Raw genomic sequence first — 21318 nt, forward strand, 5'->3', positions numbered from 1 at the left:
CAAACACCTGCCATTAAAAACTGGCTCACAGCAAAATCCGCATTTCCTTTGTGGAGTCTCATATCTAAGGCTAGCCAGGGATGAGAGGTAAAATGCCAAACCATTTTGCTTATTGACAATGAAAGTCTGCCAGTTCTTTGCAGCACTATTAAAAAAATAAAAAAAAAAAAGAAAAAAGGTAGCTACCCGTGATGCTGCTTTTCCATCATTTTGATGCTGTTGTTAAGGATATTGTATTACTTTTTGTCTTTATTTATTTCCAAGTGTTACTGCTTGGCAGGCAAAACTCTTGGACCGCGTTATGTACCAATCCTTCCAGCATCTAGGTTTTCACAGTGATATTAATACTCAAGAACACTGGAACAGATCTAAGATAAATATCCCACTGTCCTTTTTGCTGGGTCCTACACATCAAGTACTGCACTAGCATAGAGAAATGTTAGGTATTCCACAACTGGATGGAGAACAGACAAGGGAGAGCTCACGGTGAAATGCTGGGAGCTCGCTCGCTGTGTACAAATGGAACGGGAGATAAATCAAAGCCGCTCTTTGATCCCGATGCTCCGGGACAGATTCTGTTTGACTCAGCCTCCAGCCCCTTCGCTCCCGCGCTCGCACAGGCGCGAGGCACTGCCTAACCACCCCGCGCTGCAAAGCGGCTGAGTCGATTGCAGCGTTAATTAGGCCAGGATGAACGTGTGCAGGCCAAATAGGAGCGGAGCCCCGGCTGCGTCCCGAGGAGCAGCACAGCAGACCTCTCGCGGGGGAGCCGCCAGCTCTGCTGCCGCCCAGCGCTTCCCATGACCCAGGTGCCTGGACTTAACGCTCGTCGCGTTCCCCCTCTGACGCTCCCAGAGGGCTTGAAGGTGTGCCCTCAGATGCTATAATTCAGCCCTTCCAGGCATCAGTCCTGTTCACCCACGTGAGGACAACAGAGTATTTAAAGCCAAAACAGCCAAAGAATATATTCAAGAATCTATGATAAAAGCTACAATTTTATGCACCATGGAGCATCCATCAAGGAAATGCACAGAGCTAGTGCCACAAAATAATTACATGTGCAGAGTCCATTGTAAACACAGCTTTTATGTGCATCAGCACAGCTGGGGACAGTGTTTAAAAATATAATTATGTAATGCATTTTATGTAGTCCGTGAGCCATTCAAGTGATACCATCGGTTCAGCAAAATTGCACGCAGCAGTTCTGTATCTATTGGCCTGAGCAAAGAAACATTTTTCAAGAGCATTATTTTTTTTTTTTTTCCTGCCACGAAATAGATTTGTCTCCGATGCCTACGGGGGATTTGTGTCTCTGTCATTGGCCACTTTCTCTCCTACTTTCACCAATGAAGGAGAAAGAAATGGGGAGTTATTTTTGGCCTTGCAGCAGACTCCAGCATCTAAATCAGTTAGTTCTGAAACCACTTGGGGTGGTGCTGGTTCTGTTTTAATGGCTTTAGAGAGAAGGAATTTGTGATGTCTGACTGTTAACGAAAGGAAACAAAGCGGCTATTGTCGGGTAGAAGGGCAAAGCAAGGTTAAGACGCTGTGTAACGAAGCAGGGTCCAGCCTTTAGTACTTGATGTGCAGCAAGTGAGGAGCGGTGGCTAGGGCAACACAGAGGAAGCTATTACTAAGCTACACACAGCCTTCAGTGTGGCAGGAGATCTCTATTAAAATGCACAAAGAAAACAGGCTGACAGGTATACTTGCTGCTGACACCCTCCTGCCCCCCCGCCCCCAATTTGTTTTATCCCTGTGATGCTTATAGTGTATGAGCTGCAGAAAACATAGAGGAAGCTTTGCTTTCCTTCTTGTTTAATCTGCAGTCGCAGCTGAGTTGAGGTGATGCGACAGTCAAATTTCTGAGACAGTGCTTAACAGTGCTGCTAAACGATAGCAGCAGCATGCGCAGTCGTTTGAGACAAAAATAGAGGTCTATAGACACTACTTAATGGTCATTTTAAGGCTCCAAAGCTTTCACTGCTTTGCAGACAGTAGTTTATCTGTCTTGGCCAAATCCTACGTGGAAAATTACATTTGACCTATCAAAATCTTTCTAGGAGACCCAGCAGATTGCTTTTTCATTTAAAGACACCATTAAAGAAATCTGTACCTGGTTTCATAATACAAGATCCACAGGTGGGAGTAGCGAGATAGCTTCCTTCAGCTAGCCAGGAGCTGCTTGGCACAGAAATAGGACCTGATGCTAACTTCTAAATCTGGGATCTGAGATTTCCTTTTCTCTGTTAGATGCTGGGTCATGCGCAGCATATTGAAAAGGAGAGCGGGGACCAAAATCCAGGTGTCTGCATTCCTGCTTGCATGCTAGCATCACTGAGAAATAGAGACATAGCTCCTTGCTTTCTCTCTTCCTCCCTATGAATATTGTATTTCTTTTTGCTTAGTGGAATGGCATCGATCGGAAGGCGGAAGATATCACAGCCAGAAGAGTCCATCACCAGCTGCGGCATGGCAGAGGCTAGCGAAGTGGGAGCTCTGCTTTTGGATCTCATCCTGATGATCAGCAATGCTCAAGAGAATAGCTGTTTGTCTGAAAGATGGGCACGGGCATCCTCCAGCTACGCTTTCAAAAGGAAGCAAACACAGCACCGTTTGAAAAAAATCTCAGAATTGCCATATACTTGATTCCAGAGCTATCAAGCTATTTAGATGCTTCCTTCCCCATGGAAATCTCTGTAAAATACCGTTTTTTAGGTGAAGCTTTTTCTGCTTTCTGTGGTGGAGCCTGCATAGATTATCTAGATATAGACTTACGTAGTGCATGCCACCTCGGATTTACAGGGAAGGTTAAGGCAGCTGTCAATGCATTGCCTCCACTGCACAGCCTCACGTCATACACGTACGCTGTGACCATATTTCATGTCACGTTACACAACGAAGATGAGGTTTTGCATTAGCACTTCATGTAAATACACACACACACACAGTGCATAGATACTGAGTAGAATCTGTATATTATTAAGAGAGATTGGTTTCGAGGAGGTCTAAGCAGTTAAATGGTTTCTCTAATTAAACTCGGGGAAAAGCAAACTTCCGTATTTTCTAAATCACTCAACACGTGATTTTTAAAGTTGCACTGTGCAGAATTTTTTTGAGAGAAATTTTGTCAACTCAGACAGTTACTGCTTTGCAGCACAAGGTGTATGGTGTAGTCCGTCAAAATAAAACTATTACCTCTTACCATGCAGACAAATAGAAGGTATAAAAAACCAGTACTTTTAAATTAACTTGCTAAGCAGAATCGGTCAGTGGCCAACTAAGAAATACTTCGGTGTGTGGTATCAGCATCGAACGTGGGAGTTTTGTGGTGTTTTTTTTTTTTTTTTCTGTAAGAGCCAACATTTTATATTCTCAGGGGAATTTGCAATTGTCAACTTGAATGTGCTCAATACTTTTGAAGAAGACGTATTTAACAAAATGCCTGCACACAGTGAGCTGGATTTTCGAAACCCCACGCTGTTGAGCAAGTACCCTCATGAGGTTATATGTCTGTGGCCTGTTTATGCAGGAGATAATGTCTTTGTAAGTCTGGTTCGGGATGTGTGATACCAACAGGTGAAGACCAAATTCTTCTTTATACTTCTTATCTAACCCAACTGGAATGGTATCAGTACAAAATTAGTCAAAAAATTTACAGTTTTGGACCCTAAAATGCTATATTTACTACCTTTCAAAGGCAACATGTTAAGTAGAGTACTGTCAGCAGATGAGACATGGGGAAGAAGCAGGAATGGAGAGGCAACGCGACTTCCTCAGGATCACATAACAGATTCGTAGAGGAATTCACAGCAGAGCCCCTGACTTGTGTTCCACGCATTGCTAACCACTTCTCAGGTCCAAACTGCTTGCAGGATGCCTTTCTGTAGAAATACCACAACCACAGGAGCAGCAAAGAACATGTTCATTGAACATTTGTTAAACAGATCTAGTCTAAGGTTCTTAACACAAAAGTTACTTAAAAGGGTATGCTCTATCCAAGTGCATTCAGCACAGCTTTATGGCTCAAACTCTAATAGAAAAATTGATTAAGAAAAACACTTTCAAATAGAACCTATTTTATATGACCAGAGGGAACCTTCAAAACACAAAATTAAATAATTTATGTCGGTAGCTTCTGGGCAAAGCCTGGCTGTGCATTCAGAGGTAGAACTGTGCAGGCAGTACATCGTGTCCTAGAAAGAGGAACAATGCCACTGCTACCTTACCAGAGAACAGAGGAGCCCAGCACTAACATTAGCATGGAAAAAAAAATAAATAATAAAAGTGAGTTAAAAGCATAGGGAATCCTTCAGGCTGCGTGCACAGATATTTCTGAGTAGCCACAAAGAGGTTAATGCTAAGTATATTTATTAGTTAGCAGAATTGCCCAGGTGTAACTAAAACTCTGATTCCTTGAAGCCAATCAATCATTCTTAAAATATGGTACATATGTGAAACCGTTACCTCTTCCAAAACAGACAACTGCCTTGGCACCACAGAGTAAGTAATACTGCAGAGTAAACAGTGGGATTTGGTCACAGGTTCGAAGGAGCGTCATAAGGAGATCCATCAACCCCGTGCCCTTAAATTCCTTCGATGCTCTTCCTTTAATCCCTCATAGTAATGTTATTTATACAGCGTTTATTAAAAGTGGTTTCTAATTTCAGGTGCCTCGCTTAAGTCACCCAACTGCCAGAGGTCTGCCCACCAAACTCCAGCTGAAGTAATGGAAGCACTGGGCAATACATACCTAATTCCATCTCCTTCCCTATGATCACAGTAACACATTCCCACTCTTCCAAACACCACTGCTCAGCACACAGGGCTACTTTAAGCTGTATTTCCTTAAAAAGGTGGGAGTTGGGGAAGCATTGGCTATTTGGGGAACTTGCATGCAAAATATGTTTTTTAAGTAAGAAGATACCAGCAGATGGATTTCATGAAGGGAAAACATTGAGCAAAATGCCGTAGCCAGTCCAAATAGTTACAGCGAATAAGAAACGTGAAACTGAAACCCAACTTGTAACCACATCTTGGCAGCAAGCAGTTGCAGGTAATAATTGTCTTCACAGTCCAAATTCTCATGTACTTTCCTGTCCATGAAATGGAAAGTTGAGGACGTGATCGTCTTGACTGGCAGACAGAGCAGGTGGATGGCAGCTTGGAACTACTTGGAAATCACAAAAGAGACTCAGCCTTTGGAACAGTAGGTGCTGGTCAGCCTCTTCCATGACAGCCCTCCAAAGCCGTCAGGATATTTTCTGTTACTCACTATGCACAACCGCAGGTGAAGCAGTGGTGTGTCCTCTTCTCATCAACAAGGATGACAACAAAACAACAGTTTTAAGGACAAGGAGAAGGTGGCAGCCAACTTCTACTTGCAGCATCATCTAAGAGCACTGTTTTTTTACCCATGGAAAAGGTAGGGAGATGTGGGGAAAAGTCCACAGAAGTTCCTACCCTCCATCACATCCTGAATTTTATTGATTTCATGGCTGCTGGCTTAGACCTAGACCCAGTTTTGAGTATCCACTCACCTGGCACATGCAGGTGAGGAATTGGTCTGCTATAGATTCAGAGAGTTTAAGGCAAAAACGGACCATTGCAATCACCCTTTCTAATCTCCAATGTATCAACACCCTTTTAATTTCAATTCAGTAACCCCATATAGAACCAAATAACCATTTATTTAAGTAAATACCTTGTAAAAATGTGTCTTCTGAAACGTTACTCAGTCTTGTCTTAAAGAAAAGGACATGAAGAATCACTCCTTAGGAGGTTATTCTAAGCAATAAACCACCCTTTCAAAGTATAAACCAGATTTCTAGTTTGAGCTTGCTTAGCCTCAGGTTTCAGATGGCCGAGATGTACTTCACCAGTCTCCACACTTTCTTTTGAGCCATTCAATTATTTTTTGGTGACTGGTACAGTCTTACCATGAGGGTAGTTTATACTAAGCGAATCAACTCTTAACTTTCTTCCTGATAAAGCTAAATAGGCTCTCCACTAAAGATCCCAGGCCTCAAATCTGTTTCTGGCTTTCTGCAGTGTCTTAATCAACGCCTAGGCAACAAACTTATCTGTCATTGCATGTCAAAAAGAAATAATTGTTGAGAAAAGGGACATAAGAGGAGAAAGAGTGGTGCGCCCTAAACAGCAAGTCTACAACATTACAAAAGACAGTGTTCAGGTCTAGACTTCATCTGTTTTATTTTGTTTCCTTAAGTTCAAACCTTACCTTTAGATCTTCTAGACATATAGGAACAAAAAATTAGGGAAACCCTTGTATTTCCATGGCTGAAGAAAAATTGTAGACCCCCTGCATTATGCACAGAAGTGCTTAGCCACTGGGCAGGACGGCGTTCAGACAAAGGTGTGACGAGCACAGCCAGGAAGACACGGACCGGCAGGGAGACATCCCTTGGGGCTGGCCAAGGGGCACTTGCAGCAGCACCCTGCATCCCCCTGACAAGTGCCAACCGGGACAGCTTCCACTCAGCCCTTCTGTGGGTCGTCTGTTTTGACCTGGAGCAGAGTGCTGATATTTGGGCTCCGGGCTGTGGCTATTCAAGGGCTGAGTTCATGTTTGCTAAGCTGTTAATTACTGTGTAGGACTTAGTTTAATACCAATGACACAGCAGGAAGTATGCCAAAGTCTCCACTTTGCCATTCCCCACCAGTACCAAGGGGACTGTATACCACTTCTTATTTTACATTATTATGTCTTTAAAAATGATCAGATCACAGTTTCAAGGAGGAGCCATCCTAGGAATGGCATATATTTAAAAGAAAGGCAATTTCCAATTACTACAGTCTGTGAAAGCCAGAGATCAGATTCAATTACACTGCACTTTGCAATTTACAATCTGTTGGTGCTCATTCCAGCAGAGGCTTGTTAAAAGCTCTCTTGCCGCAGACCTTCAAAATGTGCTTACCTACTGAAAAAGAAGAGGTTCTCAGTCCACAGCCTCACCATAACTTAAGCCATCGAAACCCAGGCCAGACCCCAGCCTCCACTCAGGATCTCCACTTGGGCAAGGGTGCCACACGGCCGGGCTTTGGCCTAATAAAGGAACCTTGTGGGCTACTGGGTGATGTTAGTGTGAGCCGAATTTAAAAGGTGAATTCACCAGAATACACGAATATGCCATTCAGATTCTGAGAGTCAGACTGTCCCATTACTTACACGCTTCTAAATCCAGAATTTGAATGCCCTCCTTCAATTTTCCTTTTTTGAGAATCAGGCTCTCCTGGCTTCACAGCTTGGTTGCTGTTGCTGTGGCACATCAAATCTCCAGAGGTAACAACAGGCATGTGGTGAAGGTGCTCGCCCTAATGTTTCCTAATGCACATTCGGGCAGCTTGTTAGTGGGAATACTCACAACCAAGTCAGGCTGCAAAATCCAGAGGACCACAAAGGCAGTGAGATTGCCAGGCAGGTGGCTTTGCAAGCCTCTTCTCATAAGTACAATGCAAGTTATCCCTTAGGTATGCTACCACAAAAATCACGCAGCAATGCTAAAGCCAACAGAATTGTATCAGTTCACACCAGATCAACATTTGGCGCTCTCTAGGAAACCCTGTAAAAGTGGTATATGATGAACTGATTGAAGACACCAACACAGGTTTCCAAAGAATCCGTGGCTCAGGCAAAACGCAAAGGGACTTGTGACCTGTTAAAACAAAGGAGATTCAAAATATACCATTAAGGGTGACAGCAAAAACATTTGCAAAAATGGAAGATGGCTACATTTCTAAATTTGCTCCAGAACTGAGTTCGACCCAATCACAGATTTACTCCTTCCCCTTTTTCTGCATATCTGCTTGTACGGACCTTGTCAAGCCCCAGAAAACATGAAACTAAAGCAGAGGAGGAGAACACCAACAGAAATAACAGCATGCATCTCTCAGTATTTAAAGATGAGCCTAATTTTCCAACAAGAAAATTGCCAGGAGCAATGAACTGATCCTCTAACAAAGCAGATCAAAATGATCTAAAATTTGTTTAGGAGACTAGATAACAACAAGAGTAATGTCCATTAAATCTTGCCCTATTAACAGTGGCATAGTGTGAAATTAGCACACTCCTGAATGGGCCATCGACCTTACGTCATGGCTATTTAACCTACAGCATAATGGTGCAGTGCACCACGAAAAAACACAGTTCAAAGTGGGCAGCTGCCATGGCAGATTTAGCTTCTGTCCTGGGATGCATTTGTTTTGTGTGCTCAATTTACATTTCTTTTAAATATTGTGACCTCTTTGCTCCACTTTCTGCATTTCCTTTTTTAAGCTTGCCTTACCAGGTGTTAGCAAGTTTTCATTTTTGTTTTGTTTTTCGGGCATGGTTGGAGCCAAAGATACTTATCTGCTATTGTTCCCGCCAATAATGAACTACATTACCAGTGAGACATGGGCTAAAGGGGTTTTGCATAATCAGGGTAAAGCAGAGTATTTTCAGAGAAAAGCATGGAGTCAAACTCAGGTTGCATAAATCACTCCAAAGTCACAGGAGGAACCAGGTCATATAGCAGCCGGCAATCTAAAACCTAGATTTGAACAGGTGTCGGTTGACCCTCCTGCCACGAAGAACGATCAGAAAAAGCACCGGGGGAGGATGGATGGGAAGGAATCCTGAAGGAGCCGCAAGGGCGAGAGGCCTGGTTCGCTCTGATAGTCCGAGGACTGCAGAAGTACTCCGCAGCCTGCAGGGCTGCTCCCTCTTCCCAGCCCTTGGAGGAGCACGGCCCGGAGCAGTACTTGGGCAGCATCCGAGAAGAGGTTTTGTCCCTAAACAGTGGGGCTAAGGAGGTTCCAAGGAAGAGGTGACGTTGGCTTTGGCAGCCTCGAGGAAAATCCCAAGGCAGTTTTTGAGGTGAAATGAGGGGAAAGCTAGGAGACAGGCAAACTTGGAAACGCAGTGGCTGCAATATCCATCGAAATGGAAGTCACATATGGATTAAAAATGAAATAAGACGTAACTTCTGAGATACAAGTATCATTGGGAAAAAGGAGCCATGCAATTCAGTACAAAGGATGCTTCAAAGCTGCGTGTTTTTAGCTGAACAAACTAAATGCTAACAGGAGACACTGACGTGAAGTTGGCTTTTATAAGGAAGAACTTTCCTTTCCTCCTCCCAGCAAGGCAGCAAGCCAAGCTGAAAGCCAATGATCAAAGGTCAGTCACTGCTCCTGAATCTCACTAGTTATCAGGATCTCCGCTGGAAACAAATGCTTTCACACTACAGCCGAGCACGTTTATAAGGGCTGCTGAAAGCTACATTTCAATTAATGCAGAGGTAATACACTTTGGGTTCTGGGCAACATCAGCATGTGAGATATTTCGAGTGGCAGTGAGTCAATACCCTGTTACCAGCAGCTCGGCAGGCAAAGCGCCTGCTCGGAATAGGGACACAGCTACGCTCTCACATCCCGGGACGGGGACAGGGTGGAGAAGCATCCACTTTTCCTGCTTACCCCAAAAACAACCTAGCACGGGGCAAGCTGAGAACTTTGGTTTCCAGGATTATCAGCTCAGCACCACTATTAGAGCCCTACATTTACTGTAATAATATGCTTCAAAACCTGCTTCAGAAAAACCCCCAAGCTTCTGCAGATGAACAGGCTGCTAACGTGAATTTTGAAAGCCAGCTTTTGTCTGAGCTACTCAAGTGTCCCTCCTGTCGGTCTTAGAGGCCTGCCTACCTACATTCCCGAGAAAGTTAGCATCTCGTCACTTCTGTTGGAAAGTACTTTTTGTATCACTTACAAGGGATGACGCACCTGGGGTCACAGAGAAAATTATTTACACTTAGGGAAGGAAACACGCAGCATTTCACATTTCCTGCACAGAAGACCCTTTAGTTTCTCTCAGTTTGGGTCTTGGCTACAAACGTTTCCTGCACAGAAGACCCTTTGGTTTCTCTCAGTTTGGGTCTTGGCTACAAACCACGTTCCACTTTTTGACCTTGAGCTGTTGGAAAGTAGCTTCTGGACTAGATAATTAGGAAGAAACAGAAACAATATTTTGAGTACTGGTGTGGGGCTTGCGTACTTTTGAGCAGTGCCCTTGGCCCATTGACGGCAGACAGCCCCCCACGCCTACCTGGAATTTTCTGCCTCTCAGAATTGATCCTGGTATGAACAGGGACTTTCTTCACTGCCTATAAAAGTTACTTAAGGAGAAACTTAGAGAAAATGCTTAAAGATCTTTCTGAAAGACATCATACCAGTTAACTGCAAGGCAGGGAATTGGGTTTTTTTTTTGCTCATGAGACTGTGCCTGGCAACTCTGTCCTGCTATGTCACATGCATACACCACAGAGCTTGGTAGAAAAACAAGAACTTAACAAGGGAAATGGCAAAATCACGCATCTAATACGGGTGGGCTAAAATGAAGCTGAAGGGGAAATAAAAGATGATATATCCACAAACACTGATTACGTTGTGGGCGTTAATGAAAAAACAAAACTTTTCTTCATTGAGCTAAACAGGAGCTGGGACTGAACATTACCCAAACTCAATATGCATCAAATGCAGAAATAAAGCTGTATTTTTTTAATGAATGAAATCCGCTTGGGAGACAGTTGGCACAAAGTCTAAGCAGAAATTAAGACCCACTTCAATCCATAGAATAGGACTTTAAAAAATAGGACTTCTCTTTTCACCAGAGCCCATCCTTCAGCAGGCAGAGAAAGGCATGGAAGCGAGGAAACCAATGCAACAGCTTCAGAAAAAAAAAATTAATCTAACTCACAAGTTGGAAAATAGCAGCTCAGCATGGTTCGTGGGTTTTCTTCCCCCTTTTAAATCATTGTAGCATTTATTCCTCCACAGTGTATTCAAGTTCCTTGTATGTTCATCACTTCAGAAGGGAATTTGAGTGGAGTGGGAGTGCATAGCCACGTATATGCTTTGGATTACCTACGGCTTTCTCCAAAAATGCAGATTTATCTCCACATCAGCTAATTTTGGAGATGTGCCAACTAAGTAGGTAACACACAAGAAAAGCAGTAGTCCCATTCTTTTCTTCCTAGCAATTACCTCCTCAATTAAAGTTGGGAGCAATTTTTTTTTTCAAGTCTTTGTCATATTATTGTAACAAGTTCAAACACAAAACTGCTTGTTGTGCAGCAAATGAGCCTCATGTCATGCAGTGTCTAAAACCCTCCAGCGACAGAGATCTCTGCACAGGACACTTCCACACTTGTATAGACCTTCCCGACTTCACTGTGGCTCTGGAAAGATGTGGAGCTTGCTGCACAGAGTCCACACCAGCAAAAATCATCAATAAAACTGCCTGTTACCAATAAAACCCAACAGATTTCTATGTCCCTTCCTTGCCAAAGCAGTGCTGCTGTGGAAAAACTGAGGCAAAGAGGGCAAAGTGTGCTTTCCTGCTCTATATCAGAGCAAGGAAAAACTGCCTTTCACTTGCTGCTTTTCTCCTAGGTCCACCTCTTCCAGCCGACCTTTGAGCAGGGCACAGATCACTGCGCAGAAAGCAGCGCTGTAGTTTGGCTTCCTTGAATCACCTGGTTTCCACGTGAAGTTTAACTTATTGCAACAACTCTCACTGTCACACTCGAAAAAGGACCCTTGAAATCCACAGGCTGTAACTTAATCAGTGCTGCAATCCTCCACAGAGCACTTAGTACTGAAACAAGGATGACTGCCATTCTTTGGAAGTCTGTCACATTTTATCCTGCAGATCAAAAAATTAAGCCGTCACACATACCAAATTCACCCACTTCAGTTATTTTGCATATAAGACTCAATTTCACTAGTTGTTCTATATGCTATACTCATTTTGTGCACAAAGATGAAAACCCCAGCCAGAGTCAGGTCCTGAGTCTGACTCATTCTCATCTTTCTCTTTGCTCTAGGGCCCATCTTTCTTCCTAACTTTTATATATTCTTTCTCTGCAAGAAAGACCAAGAAAAAAAAATCTTTTCCCCCCATTTACTAGTGCTAGTGAGAGTAATGGCTTTTGTTCACAGTCTTAATATAGCATCATCGCCATTCTCCTCCAGGTTTTCCATGCAACAGCCTACTTCATCTCGTCAGTAGTCACCAAAGTCAGTTGAAATGTTTCTATGGATTCCAGCGGGCGCTGAAATAAGCCCTTACAAAAACCAACTTGTGCAGTTTTATTAAAATCTGCTTTATACTAGGTGATTTTTTTTCAGAAAAGGGTTTAATACTCAGGTCTATTACAGAAGTTACAGGACCACCCACAGGCCCACAGCTGCCAAAGTGAAAATAAATGGAAGCATTAATTGAAATCGTGCCTGCAGCTGACACAAGAGCTCTGTACCTTCCAGTCTTCTACAACCAGGATGGGAAAGTACTTGTCGGGTTCAACAAATTAGTGACCAGCACCAAAAATCTTTAAGCTTAATCAGTTAAGCTAGTGGGCAATCATTCAGAAGGCAAAGGAGAAGACAGTCCTCTAACCAGTCTACTCTGTGGTGTTTGTTGTCGTAAAGTCTAATCCTTGCTAACCTCTGACAGATGCGCCGTCTTCTCCCGAGTTACGCGATGGATCACCTTTGTTCTTCTTCACCCGTTAATCTGTTCTAAGGACTATTGCACCATTTCAGCTGCAAGAAGTACTAGGCTCACATGATGAAGTTTTTATCAGGTGAAAGCTCATGGAAAAGGAGGTTTAATTGTGTCTCTTTTTTTAATACCTATTGAATCTCATCCTGTAATCTCAGGCAACACTTCTCACTCATGGTGTGCCCATGAGATGAGAAGACTAACATTCAGTGTCTGACACAGCCCTTCTTGCAAGTGTTCTTCTGGTGCTGCTCTTCCTTCTCCCAGCTTTGAAAACCTAGTTGCAATTTGCAATGTGCAAAACACCTCAGGAGAGGATCAGCGTTTCAAGGTGGCTCACGGTTTTTAAAATGCAGTTTCCTTAGCACATCATAAAAGTGCTTTTGTTCCCACTTAGCTTATCATAACTTTGGAAATGTTGCATGGTGGGATTGCTCACACGGCAGTGAGTGCAGAGCAAGGTGACTACATCTGCTAGATTAGGGTAAAACATAGCCGCCTACTCCTACACCAAACAGGGACAAGTTTTCTTCAGGCAGGGGGTTATTCGGTTTAGCCATAGGCTCATTCATATCAGATTCTCTCATCACAGGGTCATGACCCAGCTAAGGTGACTTAATGTTGATCTACAGCTTCCAGAACCAAAGCCCAAGCAAGAGGAAAAAACCCAGTCAGTCTTCAATTTCAAACTTCAATTTTCCTTCCTTCATCCCTTTTCCTCCTTCCTGCCAAGAAAAGCTTCTTTGGGTGCAGCGTTACGCAACCCCCACCCACAGCAGATCCCAGAAACCATCATTTCTCAAGCATCAGGCTCTGTACCTCCCAGCTTCACACTATTCCCTGGTGTCTCTTTCCAGAAATTCTACCTACGAGCCCAGCCTAAGGGCCTTGCTTCATTAACAGAGCCCTCGCTCAGATCTCCAGCCCTAATCCCTATGGATGTCCTGTATCACCTGGCAAGCCCATTTCCCTTCTCATGCGAGTTTATGTCTGCTCCCTTCATTTAGGGTTAATGAAATAGAATTAAGGTTGAGCCCTCGTTCCTTTAGAAGGGTCCAGCTCACCACAGGACAGGATGCTGAACACAGATCCGCGCGTGGGGCAGTTTGGCCTGGCAGCATCAAGGTGCTCATTTTACCCGAGCTTCTGGGACATCAGCTGCAGCTCAGCAAAGCGGATAGGCAGGTTTAACTTTAAACATGAGAACAGCCCCTAGGAATCAGAGAGGTGACATTGCCTACTCACCTACCCAAACGCTTAACTGCATGAGAGCTGATGTGACCTAGCTTTGGCTCTGGGTTTAAATGCCGGGGGCTGGGTTTTTCACTTGCTGCTTTAAAGGAACACGGCAAGCCTCCTTTTTCAGATATTGAACTCCATCAGGTTTAGCTAATGTCAGGGGAGTCCTTTGGAAATCTCTGAAATTTAGGCACATAATGTGTAAATTAAGATTGTACAAACAATGCAGCCAAATAAGTAAATTTTGGCAATAGAACAGTCATTTACTGAGAAAACAGCACACAGAGAAGAGGAATTAACTGGGAAGTACTCTTTTGTAAAATTATTTGCCCAATTTCCATGTAAGCTATCAGCAAATCTTGGAAATTACCTTGGAGATTTCCAGTCACTGAGGCACCATTGCCAGCTCTCTGTTTCCATGCCACAGAGATAACAAAGACGCACTGAACAATCCTCCCCTGCTTCCATGCTGCCGTTAGGCAACTTTTCCACTATTTCCTACGTGATGATGTTCTTAAACAATAAGAAAATTCCACCTGGCATGGCACACTGTCCCTCTCTCCATTTCTGAAGCGCTGTAGGATGTGTGATTCACCATTGCTGCGTGCACAGAGAGAAGGGGCTGCAGAAGTGGCTGGCTCTAAAGAAAAAAAACCACCTAGACATACAAGTCCACCACTTCAAGGCATAAAGCCAACTCCACCAGCTCTGCCACGCAACTGCAGCACACAGTCCTCGGTGCAGAGGCAGTCATGAAGGCTTGAAGAGAGACCCTAGAAAGCTGCATTTCTGCCAGAACTCCTGAGATTCACTGGAGCGGGATCATAAAAGTTAGGTCACTATTTATTTCCGCATTAACTCCACTAAATAGGAGAGGGCCTGGCACAAGCACTAAAATAAGAACAAGCCTGGCCTTTAATCCAAACCCTAAGACTTGACACAAGCATGAAAACGTAATAGTAAATACCTTTTTTAAAAAGGTTCCATCTTCTTCGAATATATGGATGCATTTATCTCCAGGGTTGCAGCTGCCAGCCAAAATCTATCCCTCTCCAGAGATGAACAGTTAGTGAGATTATGAGATCATATCCTCTGAAATGAATTCCTGGTATTCAGTTTGTTCAGCTTCGATTCATGAATTTTGCACAAAATGTTTCAGGGAACACAGTGCATCTCAGCTAAAGATGACTTGTTAATACACAAGATTATTTTATGAACACAGAAATTAGAGAAGGTCAATCAACAAGCCCTATTTTAATAACATCTTTTGCATTTTCCCCCAGGAGAACCCGAGCAGCAAGTGAATTCGTGTTTGTGTGAAAACTCCAGCTCCACATACTCTGCCGCTGTTAATCAGTGCTCTTAATTGCTCTGGGCAAGCCTGTTTGCCTCAGCCGAGGATGAGGCCTCCCCTGGATTTGATTCACCCTTGGGTATCAAAGATAACTATGCTAAAACGAGCAATAGTGATACTGATACCAAACACAAATAAGGTGCAGGAGAACACGGCCCTCTCCAAGAAGTGCAGAGTGCATCTTAGGCAGACAGGCTTTGTGTTTTTAGAAGCAGGTCCTAATTAAATCATCCGCTAGCAACTGTATGAATGGTCATTTTTTTGGCTGAGCAATAAGCAGGAGAGCTTAACAGTCTGCTAAAACATTTTATACCCTGCATGGCCATTTTCAGCCTATCTATGGCCTGCCTTTTGAGGTATCATCATAATAAAAATGTTCTTCCCTGAAGGTATTTCCATACTGCAGCAGATGTCACTGACTTGGCACTATTTGAAGGGCCTATTAAAAGTAATGCAATTAATTACGTGGGTTGTCATCACTGCACTGCTTTTGAGATATTTGAAATGGTTTATTATTGATAGCCTAATCCTGGAAAGTGCTGAGCACCTTCACACTCAACCACAGACACCAAGACGAGGCCCAGGGCAGGCTCCCCCGTCACTGGGCATCCTTGGGTCTCCTCCTGACGCTACTGCAGGGAGCTGGGAACTACAGCACCTCTGGAAACCTCCATGAAAGGCAGTGGCTCCTGGTGCCCACTGAGCACTGAACTCAGCCAAAGCTAAGACCACCACCTTTGCTAAACTGCCTGGCTGCATCTTATTTCTTCATGAGGAAGTGTCTCCTGGGTTCAGCTAAATTTCTGCCAACACATTTGACTTCCATCTTGGGACAGAAAATGCAATATAGCAAAGCATCCTTGAAAAATTGCTGAGCTCTGCTCTGTGGCAGTAATGACAGCATCTATTGCCAATAAAATGAAAGGGAACAAATTCTGAGTGGCAAAAAAAATGTCTATAGGCATACAGAGGATAAGAGAAGTAAGAGTAATCTACTGCCTGGGTCTCTAAAGCACAAATCTTTGGTTAATTTCAGTTGCTGATATTGCTGCTGTTTGTTTCATTTTAGACATACCACCAGCAAATGAAAAGGAAGTATCAGATACAGGGTTAGATTATAGAAGATAATTTAAACGCTGCTTCCTCTCAAAATTGATTCAAATTGTCTCAGATACGAGCCAGGTCATGCAAACTAAGATCTCCCTGAACACCATAAACAGAGTAAGAATAAATATGAATTTGAAATATGAAAAGAAGGGGATGACTCCAGGCATCTTTCTCAGCATCCTCAGTGATATGGAAGACAGAGCCATTGTCACATTAATGACAGTCATGTACAGTATTAAACTGGAACTTTTCTCAAGTACTACCAAGGGCCAAGAAACATTACAAGGGAAGTAATATAAGTGTGGTTAAAGTAGAAATAAAATACAACACCAGCAAATTTAGAACCTCACCTGAAGTCTATTGAGTTCAGGGTAGAAAGCCCTTGACTCTGTGATGCTTTAGAACCTTCTTGAAGGAGAAGAACACAAAATAGCATTTTCTCTGCAGGAAACAAAGCTGCAGATACACCTCTAAGACCAGAGACAAATCTGAAAAGCAACAACAATGAAAGTGAACTGGAAGTGAGAGCAGGGGGGTAGGTCATAGGTATGACTACGTCATGCAGTTTGACAGCTCTGCAAGCTAATATATTTTGGGCTGCAAACACATCCACACATGATGTGGTGCTGTGCCAAGGGACCCAGGCTAGCTCTGAAAGAGGTAGCTGTGTTACCAAAACCTCTGTGACCTCTTTCCTTGGCACGCCGTTCGATCTCAGAGGAGTAGGATGTTTTACCTCAGTAGCAGGCAGCGTCAGAGCAGCGTGCGAGCGTGGCCAGCAGAACTGCGTGCTGGCAAAACCCAGGCTGACTAATTTTCAGCTACAATGCAGGTCTCAAATCTATGGAAGTTTTCCCAGCTGTTGAAAGAAGGGCTGTGGGGAAAAAAAAAACCACCCAGGAATCATCTATACAGACCGTCATGGCTGGCTGCACTCACTTGAAGAGCTGAAGTGTTGCTTGTAGCTGCTAGAACATCTGCCAGATGCTGTCTGCTGGCCACAGTCATGTTCCCAATGAGGTGAACTCTCCCCTTTGGAATAGGAAAAGGCTGAACTTGATCCCAAAGTGGAGACAGTGGATGAACAGGCTAAACCTACCTCTGCTGGAACCCCGTGAAATTACATGCTAAATTCACTATTTGAGTTTCATCCTATTCTGCACCCATTTCTTTTTCTTCCCCCAATCTTTCTGTGAGTTGAAAGAAATGGATTAACTGGAATTCAGTTGACCTTCTGTTGTTTAAGACTGAGTCTTACTTCTTGTGCTCATACAAGGTGGCACAGAACTAAGCAGACATCTAACCTAGACAGGCAGGCTTTTATGTTATGTAAAGCATAAGCAGATTTCAAAGTAAAGCTACTATTAACCTCTGCCTAATTTCTTCTAAAAGGATTTTTTAAGAATTTGAAAGCGGGGCAAAGTGAAAGCTGTATTTCAGAGCAAGGCCTGTTAAGCAAAGGCCAGTGAGATAATTCATGACTCGAGCATACTGCAATGCTTCCCTTCCTCTGCCTTTCTGTTTAGGTTGAATCTCTTACCATCAGGTGGCCCCTCTTGCTGTATATGCTGCACATCTTGAAATCGTGAACCCTTGTATCCCCGGCGCCATCTATGTATTTATGCAATAGTAACAATCATAACTATCCTGAGATAGCCGGGGGTGTTACTCCAGGGAAGATTAGCTCATGGTGTAGGTCTTAAGAATTTACTACTTAGTTTGGGAAACATCTGTTGAATATAAAGAAGCAATTGTACAGCTACTTTCTTCTTTCTCAATCATGTGCTAGAAGCTTCTTATTAAGGATATTCAAGTGGCCTGTGTGACAAATTACTGCCTCCGTGCTTTCCCTTACAGGCACTGCCACAATTGTGCCATCACAAATCCAGCTAGTTTTACAGTCCGATCTCTGCAGGGACATTCCAGCACCCTGCCAGGAGCAGACCAGAGGCTGCACTGGGGGACACAGTTTACTTCTTAGCAGTTTAGACCCCAAACAATGACACAGCCAGATACAGAGCCCAAATCCCTCTCAATGTGTGCCAATAGGAGGAACCAGGTAACCACGCCTGCTTTTCCCTTCCTATTTCTTCACCTACTACTATGAAGAGGGCTGACTATGGACCTCAGACACTGGAAACCAGAAGACCTATCAGGTAATGTAGCACTTTTATAACAATAGGATTATTTCCTCTAGATTACCGTATTCTAAGCATACATAATGAAGCTAACACCATGATAGTACCTGGTCCTCAACAGCTGGGTGCTCTACTGTTGTCTAATTCTTTTCCCTATGTTTGGATCAATCCTGTCTCTTTTGAACCCTCTTTGAATCTTCCCCCAAATTTCCGTATCGGTGACAGCTGATCAAAACTCAAAACTTCGGTAATGTGGGGAAGTCCAGTGATGGTGGAGTCCCAGGACCCTACACTAGGATTTTTAACATTTCTAACAGCCCTCTGGTTCAGATTCAGCTGCAGGTAGGCACATTAAAGCAGCCACCCATTAGACTCTGACCAAGGGTAAAACAGACAGGCTGTGCAGCTTTAATGTGAAAATTTCTTTCTCTGTTTTCTCTTAACTCCTGCAATTTAACTCCTCCACCCAGCTACGTAGGATGCTGACCTCACATCTGCATACGACACTGACCAACCTCAGGCAGTCCTGACTTCAAAATAGACTTTCCATGCTCTCTGGAAGACGTCAGAACGTTCAAATTTGCTTTACAATTAAAAATACCCCCAAAATGGCAGAATAAAGTACTGAAATTGCCTTGCAAAGTGCTTTGTACCGACTTAGATTGTATGCAACATCTAAAATTATAATTGGAATGAGATGCTTTTGGCTTGTCAAATTAAAAAAAGGTTCAAAAGCTTTCCTTGAAATTTTAAACAGAATGTGTCTGTGTATGTGAAATGCTTCCATTTTACTTAATCAGCAAATTCCAACACTAAACCTGTTTGCTTGAAAATCATCAACTGTTTTGCTTTAGTAATTTTGCTCTTGTCCTCTGAACAGCTGATTATTTTCACCATCTTCTGTTAATAAGCAGCACATAATTAAATGTAAGCAAGGTACATACTGCAGCATGACTTGATGGGAGAGGAGTTACCTCACTGGTGGCACGCAGCATGCGCAGGCCTCTGAATTAGATAAGAATAATGTGGTTTAGCTTTTCCCCCAGAGTTTTGGTGATTCTGCTCTCCCCTAAAAAGACACAAACAGAGCCAGCGCAAGTATTCACACCAAAAATCTACATTGACAAGACAGTAAGTTCACATTTAAATGCAAGATTTCCCTTTAATCAGCTGTGCTTTTTGTCTTTGGAGTCCTGGTACATTTTGCATGACGAATCATTCAGTCTTCTGATGCCCACAGAAGAAAACAGCCTTTTGACACCCATCTGCCCAAGAGGCTGGGCTGAGAACAGAGGCTCGTTTCAAGCTGCATTCTTCACATTTCATGGTGAAACTGTGATAATATACCACACAACGCCCATTTAAGGATTTCTTAAAACTGCACGGGTCAGTTTTATGCCCTTTGCTGTTCCTTCAGGTATAAGTAGGGAAATTTGGACTTAAATATATTTTCAAGACACGTTTATCTGTCCACGTGGTTGTATTTCGGGGGAACAATCATTAACTAACTTCCTATGTTACAATCATCTTACTGATTTTTTTTTTTTGTGCGGTCAATTTTGAGTGCTCTTTTTTAAAAAAAATATAGTTTTTGTAAAAGCTATTTTATAGCTATGCATAGCGAAACCAGTTTCTAAAAGGAGTTTTGCAGGGATATTTAGCTTTGAAAGCACAGATAGCCTGGAGAGGTGTGTGTTCTCCACCCGGTACCTAGTGGACATTTCCCGCATCAGAGCATCCTGGGCACAGCTCTCCGAGGAGCTGGCAGACATTCGGGTACTCCCTGATCCCCTGCGGCACAACAGCGTGGCACAAAGCGGTCATCTGGACACGGAGCTGCAGCAATGCGACGCTCGGGTTATGACAAGCTGCAGATATTACCAAAGCAAAAGAACTTTATTAACTCATTTCCCTGACTCCCCTCCTGCCGCTTACCCTACAAGACAGTTGTCTGCCCAAAATGGGACTTCACCTGGCAGGGGCCTGATCTGAGTAATAGGGAAAGAAGAGCACCAGAACGAAATACACGGGATCTTTGGAAGTTGCAGCTCACCTCTATTGTTTCTTGCATTTTCCATCCTTGAATAGCTCTGAACCACCATGCAGCGAGTGGCCTTTGTCCTTTGCAGATGGCACTGGTCTGGCCTCAGATGCAACCCACTTTGTGAATTGCTCTGCTACGTGAGTCCCGATTTCAACCTATCCTTTACAAGCATGTAGGCAAACAAAGGAATTAAAAAAAGACAGAAAAAGACACAAGACTATCAAGTAATGTCTCAGTTGAAAAAAATATGAGTGACTGCAAGAGCTAGGAACTTCTACAGCCAGCCACATTCCTGGTATCCCTATGCACACTTTGTGCAATTCGTAGTATGTTTTATCTCTCTTTCAGTAAGTCCATCTGTACGCGTGCTATAGTTACCAGGGAAAAGTTAAAAATACATCCTAGGTGTAGCAATACATAAGGCAGATCCTCACCAGGAAACTAGGAAATGAGTAAATTTCCCCCCACTCTCCCGAACAATTCTTCGCAATGACAACTCCCTCCTTCCCACACACACACTCTCACACGCCTGGAGAAGCCGGGGGCGGGGGAAAGCTGAGCTTTGCAATGTTGTCTGGAAGCTCATCAGACCCGGGGCTACTTCCAATTAGAGGAAGGAGCAAGTTCAAAGCCTCTGCTGCTCTCGGCTGTGACCTTGCGCTGTGCTCAGAGAGGACTGCGCTGGCTGCCGAGACACAAGACCACTGAGCCAGAGAAGAAGGTCTACGAGCACGTCCCCCTGCTTCGGGAAGTAAAAACAGGACAGGAGGGAAAGCCCAAACCTACTGAGGTGGCTTGCAGTACTGGAACGCTAACTGGGACTGACAGGAGGCACAGTGGCAACCAAACCCAAGGGAACTGCAGTGGCTCC

The 21318-nt window shown here is 43.6% G+C and overlaps 1 long non-coding RNA gene across 1 annotated transcript; it reads right to left on the reverse strand.

Annotated features, from left to right (window-relative positions):
- Positions 1 to 6196: 6196 nt before the first annotated feature.
- On the reverse strand, positions 6197 to 16605 carry LOC128907099 (uncharacterized). Its single transcript, XR_008465465.1, has 2 exons — positions 14772 to 16605; positions 6197 to 7676 (listed from the first exon to the last, which is right to left on the reverse strand). It is a non-coding gene; the product is annotated as an uncharacterized LOC128907099 (long non-coding RNA).
- Between the last annotated feature and the right edge of the window lie 4713 nt (positions 16606 to 21318).

The sequence above is a fragment of the Rissa tridactyla genome, chromosome 3, assembly GCF_028500815.1.
Source record: "Rissa tridactyla isolate bRisTri1 chromosome 3, bRisTri1.patW.cur.20221130, whole genome shotgun sequence".
Classification (NCBI taxonomy): domain Eukaryota; kingdom Metazoa; phylum Chordata; class Aves; order Charadriiformes; family Laridae; genus Rissa; species Rissa tridactyla.